The sequence below is a fragment of the Sinohyriopsis cumingii genome, chromosome 6 (assembly GCF_028554795.1).
Source record: "Sinohyriopsis cumingii isolate HCF-2022 chromosome 6, ASM2855479v2, whole genome shotgun sequence".
Classification (NCBI taxonomy): Eukaryota; Metazoa; Mollusca; class Bivalvia; order Unionida; family Unionidae; genus Sinohyriopsis; species Sinohyriopsis cumingii.
Genome location: NC_142966.1, coordinates 10,885,128 through 10,899,293, shown reverse-complemented (window position 1 = coordinate 10,899,293; position 14,166 = coordinate 10,885,128). Strand labels below are relative to the sequence as shown.

Genomic DNA, 14,166 nt, shown 5'->3' with positions numbered 1-14,166 from the left:
AATTCTAGAATATTTAATATCTGATTTCCTAGAGTTATGGACACCATTAAAATAATTTTGTATAATATAAAGCAAAAATGGCCTTTTATTATGTCAGAATTGTGTAAACATTGCACCTGACAGTCGTGTAAACATTGCACCTGACAGTCATGTAAACATTGCACCTGACAGTTGTGTAAACATTGCACCTGACAGTCATGTAAATATTGCACCTGACAGTCATGTAAACATTGCACCTGACAGTCATGTAAACATTGCATCTGACAGTCATGTAAACACTGCACCTGACAGTTGTGCAAAATTCAAAGAAACAGTTTTCTAGATATGAGTGTTACTATGTCATCATTTTGTATAAAATAAACTGCATAATTTAAATGAATGATGACAAAGTTGCATTCATATCTTGAAAATATGCATGAAAAGCAGCAGAGGGGGCGAATCCGACATTTTGTCCAATCGTCATTTGGCTTAATTATTACTTTCTGCACTCAACGATCTAGTGTCGTCAGCGCCTGGTAAAAAAAAAACGACGTCGTCGTCGAGGGGATCGTCCGGACGTCATTTGGTTTAATTAATACCTTCTGCGCGCCGATCCCAGCGTCGTCAGCGTCCGGTAAGCACATCGACGACCGCGTCGATGTCATCGCCCCCTCTGCTGCTATGATCTTACAAACAGAGTGATCACTAACTCCTCCTCTTGCAGATCAATTAGGTTATTTGACTGATCGGTAATTCTAAAATTAATTCTCGTTAAAAACCGATCATGGCATCGCATATAGACCGGATTAATCGGACTCTCAACGATTAAAAATCCCGGAGGGGCTGTTGGTGAAAATGAATAAAGGATATATCCCTGTTGAGCCTGATTTGATTGCTTGGTATCCACCTGGTAACTCCCTTCGATAACATCACATACTAGATTGATTGCTATCACCGATGCAATATTTACGTTGTATGGAGCAATATGCCTACCACCATCTCCGTTATCGTATCTGAGGATAGTTGATGGGGGGGCGTCCGCTGGTGGATTCTTAGGCCATCCTAGTATGGTTCTTATTGAACTGTTATAAATATCAACCATATACCCCGGTGTGCTTATTTCAATCGTCGACGATAACGTCGGTTCATGAACCGTAATAGCGATTTTTGATTCTTTTCCTGTGATCGATTTTATCCTGCGTTGAAATTCTTTATTGATTTGCTCTATTTGGTATGACCCAGTTGGTATTGTAACCTCCTCCCAGTTTGGGGTCCCATCGGGTTTATTTGTCCGTGCAAAAACCAGCGAGTTATTAGGTTGTTGTCCGTTAAATGCGTTCGCTCGAATATTAGGCCAACTGTGATATATTCGCAATTTTGCCAGCGCTATTTCCTTCACTGGAACCGGCGACGGGAAGTTCACACTGAATTCGGGTTTCGTTGATGTCACTGATATCATACTTGTTTGTACCGGAGTGGTGTTCTCCGCGATCCGCTGAAGCAACTGAAACCCTTCGGGGTTCAGCGACATTATTATTATTCGTTGTCTTTAGTGTCTAATTTCAGCAACCAGGTGGTTCCGGCTTCCAGTTAAAAATCCTCGATTTTTGACATCGCGGAGCTATACAACTGGACCATCGTGGAGAATTCAACATCGGATACGAACAAATTATCAATCGATAACGAGATCAACCCGGATAATTTCGAGTATGCGTCGGATACTATTTGATGTTTTACTGTATACTCGTTGAGTTTTTTCTGAAAACACGATGATATCTTTCTAGTGATTGCGTTGGCGACTCCAGCAACTGTTGTCATCGCGGAGACAGCGATTGGAACAGCGATCGGGGCTATCGTGGTCACCGTGGATAAAATAACACCGGTGCCAGCTACTATACCCGACACCGAGTACACGACCGCGTCGATGGCGGTTATTTTACGACGGTATTTTTTTATTTTTGCACGGTATTGTTCGGAAAGCGTTTTTAAGTTCGCGGAGAATTCTTTTGCGGTATCGAATCGATATTGATGTGACGTCGGTGATACCTCTGATTCAATTACCTTGGTGGTCATTTTATTCTAAAAGAGCTAGTGTTTTTAATTACTTAGATTCGCTACAAATTCCACATACCATGTGATGTTTGCCCGGGCTAAATTTCCATCAACGGCATAAATTGTAAACTGTTCAGTTGCGTTCTTGTCTATAATTGTTGATATTGTATTGTTAAACCCGGATGAACTCGACGATAATATATTAAACTGCATCATTGAAACCAGTGTCAATCGATAAATGCCCTTAACAGTTGCGGTAGTATTTACTGTATTCTGTGTAGGAGTCCAATCGAATGATCCATGCCGAATTGTGTATACTGTGTTGATGATGTTCTCATGAGGGATTTTTATTTTTTCGAATTGCTCTGCTACTCTCGGTAGTCCGTCTTTAATCGCTTCAACATCAGTTCCGATTATTTCTATTCTCCGCAAATTCGCGTCTATATTATTCTTGTTCGCTGCAACCCTAGTAATGAGTATATCTATTTCCTGTATATGCGCGTCCACATTTTTTTTGTTCGCTGCAACCTTAGTAATGAGTGTATCTATTTCCCGTGTATGCGCGTCCACATCTTTTTTGTTCGCTGCAACCTTAGTAATGAGTGTATCTATTTCCCGTGTATGCGCGTCCACATCTTTTTTGTTCGCTGCAACCTTAGTAATGAGTGTATCTATTTCCCGTGTATGCGCGTCCACATCTTTTTTGTTCGCTGCAACATCAGTTTTGACTGTTTCTATTCTCCATTCATGCGCGTCTATATTATTCTTGTTCGCTACAATATCAGTTTTGATCGTTCCTATTCTCTGTTCATGCACGTCTATACTTTTTTTATTCGCTACAATATCAGTTTTGATCGTTTCTATTTCCCCTGTATGCGCGTCTATATTTCTTTTGTTCGCTGCAACATCAAGTTCGATTGTTTCTATTTCCCCTGTATGCGCGTCTATATTCCTTTTGTTCGATGCAACATCAGTTTTGATTGTTTTTATTTCCTGTCCATACACGTCTATATTTCTTTTGCTCGTTGCAACATCAGTTTTGATCGTTCCTATTTCCCCTCTATACACGTCAACACCCTTTTTGTTCGCTTCAATATCAGCTCTGATTGTCATTATGTCCTGTGTATGCGCGTCTATATTCCTTTTGTTCGCTACAATATCAGTTTTGATTGTTTCTATTTTCCGTCCATGCGAGTCTACATTATTTATGATCGTTGCAACATTAGCGCCGATTATTTCTATTTCCCGTTCATGCGCGTCTACACTCCTTTTGTTTGTTGCAACATCAGTTTTGATTGTTTTTATTTCCTGTCCATACGCAGTGATATCATTTATAGTTGTTGTAATCTCATCCAGCTTGGTATTTTTTTTACCAAAGAATTTATCAAAGTTGTCATCGATCCTGTTAACATTTTTTCGCAACGTGTAAAATTGGCCCGACAGCGTTGCAAAATCCAAAATAGTATTCCTTATTGTTGTAATATTCGGTTCGGTTACCGTCGGGGTCCCGAAAAAACTAGCGGTAGTGAGCTGTATATCGGTGATAGATTTTTTCACCTCGGTGACAGATTTTTTCACCTGCGCGTCGAGTTCGGTCACCGATCTATCCAACCTTATAAAACCGTCTTTGACTAATGTTACCGCCGATATATGTTCACCCGGTTTGAGTCGTCCGTCGCCGGTATACAACGCGATAGTGTCCTCGGCGGCATCACGCTGTCGTGTTAAAACATCATCCAGGGACACATTACTGGATTTCAATTTACCCTGGCGGTCTTGAAATACGACTATTTCACCTGGGTCAACACTGGTTAAATTCAACGTATCGGCGATTTCATCCTCGATTAGTTTTTTTATGTCATCGGTAGCGAGCGTTTCCGTGGATTCCTTCAGCGCCGAAACCGGTCGTCCCCAAATATCAATCATCGTTATTGTAAAAAAAAACGGCGTTTCTAATTAACCCGCCGGGCCTCTACGACCCCACTGGTGTATTCGTTTACAACTACATGAGGTGGTTTTCGCGATGATGAAATCGCCGCGAGTACGTTCAATACCTCACGGCCGCATATCGGTGGGTCACTTAACTGCTGTGTTGGCAGCGTGGAATAAAAAAACCCGGGCTGAACACGTCCGGATATACCGCATAAACTCGTTCGGCGGGGCTAACCCGTATGAATCAAAATAGACGATCGCGCGCGGATCAATCGCGTACGCAACCCAATGAGTTCCCGCTCCGGAGGACCCATCGAGGTTAATTATGCCGGTTTCAATATTTCTTGGTGCCGCCGGTAATTGATCCCTCATAAAAACACCTCTGAAGTTTTTTATCGCTAGCGCGTTTGCGGCGTCTATTAAATCAAAATTAGACATGGGAGTCATAGACTCCCGAGTCAATAAACGGTTCCCGGTAGTCTTAGACCCTTTCCCGAGTACCATGAATACGGGGTTCCCGGTAGTCTTAGACCCTTTCCGGCCACGGGTCGTTTTTTTTGTAGCCTTTCCCGGTTGCCTTCTTCAATGCCATTCCCGCCGCGGTACCAACGGCTCCTAACGCCGCCGCCTTAGCCACTGCTGGTGCGGCCGCGGCAATCAACGCTGGAATCGCGGCTAACAGCGGAAATATCCCACCGGTCTTTTCCATGTTTTTAATTGCTGCGGCTGAAAAATCTATTTGAACACCCTTTTTATTCTTCATCGCATCATTGAAATGTTTTATTTGACGCGCCGTCAACGATATCTTATGATTACCACCTGCCATCTGTGACGGCTTCAGCGTTATTGTGGTTCCGCATTGTTTAGCCGACTTTGATCGTAATTTCTTGACTTGACCATCAGTCAACTCTACACTGACGACACTATACGACATTTATTGTAAACGCGTTTGTGCTTTCAATTACATGTTTTCCACTGGCGCATCAACGATTCTCATTCGTCCACCAACACCTTCCAACAGCATTGATTTATCGCTGAGAATGACAGCAACCGCTCTATAATTAACACCACCCGGGGCTATACGAGCTCGGAAGTGTATATCAACGACGGATTGTCTCGTTAAATCAAGATGTTCCAGCGAAAAATAATAAATCGGATACAGCTTTTTAAAATCAAGTTGTGATATTTGCAAACCAGTGTCGACGTTTTGATCACGACCCATATATGACAGCAATCGATGATACACACGTGCGACATGGTTGTCGCCGTAATTAAGCTGTATATCCTCGGATGGTTCCTGTTGTCCGTTTATTCTCAGCGAAACATCCCTGACTCCTAATTGATCAAATATCATATGGCTGTGTTCTTGATTACCCAATCGTTCCCTATTCTGTAGCGCTATAAAAATATGACGCGGGGCTGAAACACCCTGTTTTGATGCTAGGTGCCATGTAAACGTATCGGCGACGTTATCCTCTTTAGCATCAGTTGTTACCGCTAGCCAACTCAACAACGATTTTCCTCCCTGTTCCATAAATGCTAACAATCGTGCTTCCGTGGTAACTGATGGAGTCAGCACCGGCATCCACAATGCCATTTTAGTTAAAATGACTTTACCGGCAGCGACGCCAGCAGCACGCCATATTGCATTGTTATCATCGCCCCTTCGCGTCAGCGCGATTGTATGCTTAGCCCCATAGATAACTTTTCTAACATTTCTGCAGAATCCAAATATGTGATGGAGTGGAATCGCGCATGAAAACTGTCGGCGTGGTCCTTGCAACATCCCTACTCGTGCTGCGAATCCCATATTGTAATTATTGTTAAGACTTTTCATAATATTGAACTCAGTGTCCGGTCTTGCTCTGCGGTCTGGATTGGCTGCTTCAGCCTGTGGGTCAGTTGCGGTATCTCTTTCCACCAGCACGTTGATGTACTGAAGATGATCAGCGTTATTAGTGGTGTCCTTTGCGAACATTATAGATGGGCCCGCCGATCTTGTATAATCATCCGAGTATCTCGCTAACCCAATTATCGTCGTTGCAACATCAACCTCGCGTTCTATTGATTCAATTTCTCGCCCGTCAATAAGATATCTGGCACTCTCAAATAACGCCATGATACCGTTGTTGACGAAGCCAACTCGAACACGATGGTCATCTGCGTATGGTGCATTATCGGCGGCATTTGTCACGAGTTCTCCCTCAATTTCGATAAACGCTTCACACGGCAGAAAGTATTTACTGGTATCTTGGACCTGAAGTTCAATTCGCGATCGTAGGTCGGGTTGCGCTGCATAATAAGAATAATATTGATAATCACGGACAGAATCATCCCTGCGCACTGGGGCGTCCATATCAAACGCGGGGTCAGCGGTTCGCGCAAACATTTTATTATTATTCATGTCGGTGTTTTCAATTGAAATCCATCAACGTCGTTTTCGTCGTAGACCACTCCCCGCTATCGCGTTCATGAGCGCGTTGGTTGCCGCATCGGCTGATGGCGAAGTCGCCAACGACGGAGTCGTCGCCAACGACTCTAATTTTTCTTCCACGGCGTTATTTATTACTTTACTGACATTTGCAGGCATCACTATCGTTGATGGCATCTGTTTTCTTTTTGAAAATCTCTTGGATTTCACCAATGACATTAGTTTGTCCCGCGCGGCTGAAAGCGCCTTTCCGGCAACATCTCCAATAGCACTAATACCCTTATCACGAATAACATCAATAGCCTTCATTCCTAATTGTTTGGCTAACGGCGCTACTTTTGGAGCCATTCTTGTAAATAACCCCGCAATGGTGCTACCGAGACCATCTCCATAGTACGCGCGGTAAACAGGCAATCGCGAGTTTACCACGTAGACGAGTACTGGTTTATCATGGTTGTAGTGTATGATCATCCTTATTAAAAACACCAGTTTTCCAATTAATCATCCACGAGCTCGTCTATGAGCGTTCGATATGCATTAATGTCCATAATACCGCCTGTAAATAACCGCTTGCAAATATCAGCGGCCTCATTGATTATTTCCGTAGAGTTATTTCCGGCTCGTTTTCCTCCGATTAGTACTTCCAGCCGTGATATATCACTGAGAACACTACCAGGACAGGTAACGCCGTAGGATTCTTTACCAACAGAGTATCCTTTTCCTTTTTTTGGTGTTATAATCTTAACTTCCTTGTGGAATGCGTCGTAATCGGATTTACTACGATGTGTTAATGCATCTTTATGTTTACTTGCTAAATACACTATTCTTGCCCAGTCCTTTAACGACTTTATATTTTTCTCGTAACCGCTATTGATATGCTTCTCATCTCGTATGCTCTTAGCAAAATTGTTGGCAGTAAAATTAATTAATTCTTCCCTGTTGCTGAAGTCTCTAATTTGATCTATTGTGCTCTTCTTGAGTACAATACGGGGTATATTCCTCTCTTTTTCTTCCGGTATTTCTTCTTCTGGTGTTTCTTCTTCTGGTATTTCTTCTTCTGGTTCTTTCGCAGTAGCGCCTAGTTCTTCCTCGTCGGCCATTGTAACATAAGGTTCTTGTGGTTCGGTTATAGCGAGTGGTGGTGGCCTCCGTGTTGTAGCAGCCGCTATTTTTGCAGGGAGTGTTTCTAAAGACCTTTTTGTTTGTTTTGTCTCTGCCGCTATCTTTTCAAGCGCACCAAGAACGGGTACAGTTACCGCCGTAACATCCTTAGTCGCTTTAGTTACCGGGGCAAATAACTGTTCACTTCCAACAGCAAAATCAGTTTGCATTTGTTGTCGCGTTTGAAGTTTCTCTCTCACTCTGTCTCGTAACGGTATAAACTTTCTAAGCGCTGCTAGCCGCTCTCTGGCTAGCCGAGTAGTAAGTGATTCACCTACCATTATTGTAAATTGATCCGCAATTTTCTAATTTTCCGCCGAGTGTACCATCGGGAGCTCCACGGAGTTTTCGTCTATAATCCTTCTAATGTTTTTGATCTTACTAGAAATCTCCCGGCGTCGTTCATAAACACGTCCGAGTTTTTTTCGTATTATTTCAACGGCAGTGAATAGTCCAATGAATGCATTTGCGTCATTGTGGTACAGGTTCTCATTAATCGTATGTTGTAATCGTTTTATAAAAAAATACTCGCGGGCCAGGGTAAAACGCCCCCGTTTCGACTGTTCGTTAATAATCTCATAATCGGATAATATTTTTTCACTGTCGAGACCATCAGATAATTCAATTCCTTGATTTTTTAATTTTGAAATCTCAGTTAATATATTATTGATGTCTTGGGAATCCATATTCTTATAAACATCTTATTTCTAATATCAAAAATTTTAATAAAATTTAAGTTTAAAGTTTAATAAAATTATTGGGTCATTTTTGACCCCGTTTTTTGTATGGACAGTACAATGCCGTAGATCTCCACTCGAGTGTTGTGGCAGATTGCAGGCATACATGGACAGTACAATGCCGTAGATCTCCACTCGAGTGTTGTGGCAGATTGCAGGCATATACATATACTTAATTAAGGATGAATATATTTACAATGAAATGATTGATGGATGATGGGACGACACAAGACAGCACAAACATAAAACGGCGGGGCGGAACTCTACGGCCAATTCAACCAATCAAAAGCAACCCAATTAAATTAACCCGGTTGCATGATTGTGAACAAAAGACAACCACACGCCCGGGTCAAGAGCGTGGGTTAGTTTTGATTAGTTGAATTGGCTTTCGAAAGCCCCAGGCTTATAACGAGTCAACTTATATATAAAGTGACTAATACAGCGGCGTCAGTCACAAGGTGTGTGTTAATTTGAATTCCCTTGAATCGTTGAATCCTTAAATACTTATTAATGGTGTTTCACGGCATTTAAATGAAACCAAATACTCAAATAAAACATTAAAAAAAAGAATACAGCTGTTAGATAACAGCGTGTATTTCATTAGTTTTCATCGTAAAATGATTAATTAATCGCAACATTAATTGGACTTCAAGGGACGTAACTCTTGTCATGCGACGCTATCACAAAACGAGTTATCTCCCTTTGATGTTATATATGAAAATCGAATTCTGTGACTTGTCTTTTTTGAGATCGCTGTTTGATATACTCGTTCTGCTACTCTTCGTATTGAGGCGATACAAATGTCAAAATATTTTCCTGCCTCATTCATCGACTGAAATATTTTTTCCTCGTGAGTTGTTGTATCAAATGACTTTACGGGTTTTGCTTTCTTTGAGTATTTACCAGTTTCCCCTTTTTTGGTATTTTGACTTTGCGAGATAGCTTGCAAGTTTGTAAGAGAATTATCAGTCTTATTATTATTAATATGATCAATAACAAACCCATTCTCGATTAATCCGTTAAATGCTTCAAATACCGCCCTATGAACAAAATACTTCTTTTTTCCGGCACCAAACATCAAATATCCCTGATTATTTTTCCATCCAACCGGCTTCTTCAGTCTACAATTTCTAACAACGCCGTCGCGAGATGCCTCGTAATTAACAAACACAGGGTGAGGTCTGAACTCTTGGTCCATTTGTATAATAATACTACTTGTCTAATTCATTATTTGGTTTAATTATAAACCTTTCAATGTAGTCTTGAGGAGTTTTGATGATTTTGTCGGCGGTGGGGTCGATGACGGCGTTTTTTATTCGTTTATCGTAATAGCGTTTTAGTTCCCTGTATCGCTTTCCGCCACAATTGATACACAACTGCGATTTTCCTCTTACACCGACGTGACAAACCAAGCACGGGAGGGGGCCAAGAGAACCATTACGAACGCTTTGTAAATGATACCCGCAGAATTCACCTCTGCATGATTTATTGCACGGGGTTGTCGACCCAATCATCAACCATTTGCATTTATTCATTATACTATATTCTTTCATTTAAATACTTGTTTTAATTATATGGATGAGTTTGAGAGATTAGCAGTAATTAAGCCCTGGAAAAATATTAAGTTCAATCTCGATAGAGTCCTCAAGGACACACCAAAAGCGTTAATAAACGATAAAACCCTGTTGAGTAAAATACGCGATTGTATCAATGAATTCAAGCGTGATGGTGCATCTCATAGTTGGTCAACATTTCGAATTGATGGTGTTGTTGATGCTACCATGAACGACAACCGCGCAGCAACGATAATATCACAACTTGACGGTAAAAGGTATTTCTTCAGAGTAAAATTCATTGTCCGGGTGGAATCAGGCGATTGGATCATGCGTGATAAATTTGAACCAGTTCTCAGCGACAAGAAAACAGTCACTGTCAGCCGCGACTCCAAGCCGGGGTTGTTAACCGGAATTGACAGACCATACTATGAACGAGCGTATCCTGAAACAGCAGTTGTTTATGGAATATACCCGTTAAATAAGAAACCTGATATCGGAAAACTGAAACCGATGAAACAGTCAACTGGGATAAATTGTGTAGCAGAACGAATAATAGAGCATTTTACAAATGCATGTCGAGGAAACAAATTGACTGATTTACGACGTAGCAAAATCAACCAGTGGGAACTAACCGTAAAAGAGCGTGGAGCAACCATCAGCGACATAGCGAGATTAGAAACGTCGTTGAGATTTCCAATAACAGTTACAACAATAACCGGTGAAGTATTATACGAATCAAAGTACAAATCAAATGGGGCCCCAATCAAAATTATTGATCATAACGAACACGCATGGACGCCCGCGATCACAGTGTTTCCACGGGATAGAACAGTAAGGTATATACCCGAAGAATTCCTGGGAGAACAATTCTCCAAGGACGGTTTTCTCGCGGAGAGGAAACTATTTGATGCTATTGCCTACTTGTGTAAAAACGACCCTGTATCAGTGTGGTTACTTCGCAGCGCTGAAAACGATGCGGATACCTTTGATCAGTTTGTAAGACCAAACGGCGAATTATATCGCACTGAAGCATTTCACAACAGGATGAAAAAAACCGCCATGGAATTTGAAGAGCATGATGAACAACTGCTAACAAATTGTTTTACAATTCCATCGGTTGTAGCTCGTGTTGCAGCAAGGAAAAATGCGTGGAGACCAACGCGCAGGGAATTTCTACCGGATGTACAATCCAGTTGTTTGGAATACTATCACGGTGGACTATGGAACACTGAATACAACCGCGACGCTATGATCTCGGTTGATATGGTTGCCTGTTATCCAGCGAGTTTTCTCGGGTATGGATCCGCCGCTGAGTACTTTAGACGATTTGGACACCCCAGTCATGAAATGACTCGTGTTGCTATTAATGGACCACTGCCTGATTTTGATTTAACTGGATTCGCTCGCATAGTATCATTTGAATTCGCGGCAGGACTCCATCGCTGTTGCTATATTTGGATCGGTAGACACATGGCTGAAAAGAAGTGGCTGCCAATAGCGCTGCTACGGTATATGATTGATTGTAGCATGCTAGTTTCGTTGATTGTCAGTGACGCGATTATATCATACCGGGCACAGACTGAAGTCTGGTTACCAGAACCGGAGCGTCTAGATAGCATAATTGACGAGTCCAGAAAAAACATTGATGCCGACGAGGAATATATCATCGAATGGTCCAGGAGGATATTTAACCAACGAAACCGCGAGGCAAAAGATCTCGGTAGAAGAATAATTGGTAAGTTCACACAAGGTGGAAAAAACCACGACTACAAACGATATTGCTCACGGCTGATTATAGATGACGCAGAATATGATTTCGTAATCAAGGACGCAGTGGCAAAAAATAGATACGTGAACTGCAAAACAGCTTTCTTGTCCAATGGAACGAGGTTGGGTACAGTTGTTACCTACAGCGATGGAGACAGCCCGGCGTATCCACATTTGAGGGCGTCTATGCTGGGTTATGCCGCTATCAATTTATTCTCGATGATAAATAGATTCCCCGATACCGCGGTTAGAGTAGCCGTTGATTCATTTTATGTTGACGTAGCGTATAAGGGAAACGTAGCCGAGTTTACTAGTCCGGACGAGAGTTGGGGTACATGGAGAATTAAAAATGAAATACGACGCGATTATTCCCCGTCAGCAGATGTCACCGTTGAGAACAACTACTTACGCGGTGATAAATTGTCAGAATGGTCTAATGCACCATCGTGTTCTGATCCAATTTGTAGACACAAGACGGTTTATTTAAGCGGCTGTGGCGGGTCAGGAAAGACGACTCGGGCAATTGAATTATTTCGAACGCGGGCAAGTATAATCGTGCTTACACCGACCCATAGACTAGCGCGAGAGATAAAACAACGAAATGTTGACGCCGTTACTTATCACAGCTTTTTTCGATACAGCGGCGGTGAGTGGACTCCTGATCGAATGGGTGAAAAATTTATTCCCGACATTATCATCTGGGATGAGATATGTACTGTTTCGTTAGATACTTTACAAATGTTTCTTGAGTGGTTGCTGCGCGCGAATACAGCGGTAATCATGTGTGGAGATCATGGCCAACCACCACCATTTGTCGGCGAGGGTCCACATGATTGGTTAAGGGGTTTTGTGGACTATTATGAAGAAACCGATACTGATTACCGAGCACTTGATGAACAACTGCGCGAGGTTAAAAAACTAATCAGATTACAGCCGGATAGAGTTCAGTGTGAAATAATCCGCGAGGTAATTCCGGAAACGCCGTTGAATGAATTCTGGGAAACATGGAGACCAAACGATTTGATTGTAGCGAGTAGAAAGATAGTCAGAGACACACTTCAGCGGAAGTTGTTTACGTTGCATAAGGAAAAGTTTCCAACGCGTCCAGTGCCATTATGTTATAGACCCGCGGACACACGGCGGCAGAACATTGAAGTTGAAATTCCAGGCCGGACAGAAAAACAAATTCTCGTGCTGAATGATATCGTGCTCGTTGATATCGGTGTCGTCGAGGACGCGCTACGTGCTGATAAATCCCCCCCGTGGACGCTAGGATACGCAACAACAATACATTCCTCGCAGGGACTAACCATCACGGACACAATTGTTTGGATAGTTGATAATCGCATCGAATGGTCGAATCTAGTCTATCTTGCAGTGTCCAGAGTACGAAGGATAAATCAGCTTCGAAGAATTGTTATTGACGAAGCCACCGACGAAGCCGGCGACAAAGTCACCATCGATGCAAGCGTCATTGATAGAAAACTCTCGGGTTACCGCCAACAGGATAAAAAAAAACAGCGGCGTTTTGATATTGATGCCGAATTAATAATCTCGCTACGACAACAACAGAATAATCACTGCGCGAGTTGCAATTGTATAATGAGTTGGCGTTATTCGGATAAAGACACTCGCCAATTTACCGTGGATAGGATCGATAACAGTCTCGGTCATGTCAAAAACAATGTGAGGTTGACCTGTCTTGAGTGCAATAGACGCAACGGCGCTAGTTAAGACCACGTGGGGGCAATTGAGTATCGTTAGGTATCACTTGTAGTTGCTCGCGTGTAAATCCGCGCTGAGGAGCAGTTGAATCCAGTCTATAGATCGGTGGTCTACCAGTTGATCGTGTTATCGTTGATATGTTATGTGTGGTAACACTCCAAATAGGATCGGTAGCCCTTTTTTTATCGCCTTCAAGCTCTCCTGGTTCATACAGATATCTCACGGTGACATCGCCAAGAATCGGCTTAGAAACGCTATTTATTTTTAATTTTCCGGGTATATACTCGTATTTAATCGCGTCGCTGGGCTTCATGTTGATTACTCGGGTAATCTCGTTATTTAACGCTGCAATTACACCTGGCAACCTTTTAACCCATTCACGAGATCGTTTTTCTTGGATAAATTCCTTCGCGTATTGATATCCAAATAACCGTTCAGCGAGAGTCCGATTGAATCGTTCAACAATTGCCTGATCACGATGTAGCGCAGTATGACCTCGTCGTATCGCGACGCTATGATGTTTTAGCGTTGATAAAACAGCGCCGCGAAATTCACTACCAGGATCAACTTGTAATAGATTTGGCCAGCGCAGAGGGCCTCTTCGATAAATTCTTTCAAACGCAGCGGCTACTTCAGTTGCCGACTTTGTTTTTAACGGCTCCGCTTGTTTGTATCGACTCGCAACATCAACTACGGTTAGCGCGTATTTGTAACCGTTGTCATGCGGCAAAAATAGTATATCAGCCTGATGAACTTCATTAGGTACGCTGACATCAAAGCGCGAGAAGTTGATTTGTTTAGGCGGTGGTAGATAGATTTGCCATAT

General features: G+C 42.3%; 1 protein-coding gene across 2 annotated transcripts in view; it reads right to left on the bottom strand.

Moving 5' to 3' along the window:
* LOC149796367 (cilia- and flagella-associated protein 337-like) overlaps positions 1 to 14,166 on the bottom strand; it is a 175,110-nt gene that overhangs the window by 81,448 nt on the left and 79,496 nt on the right. The window lies entirely within an intron of this gene.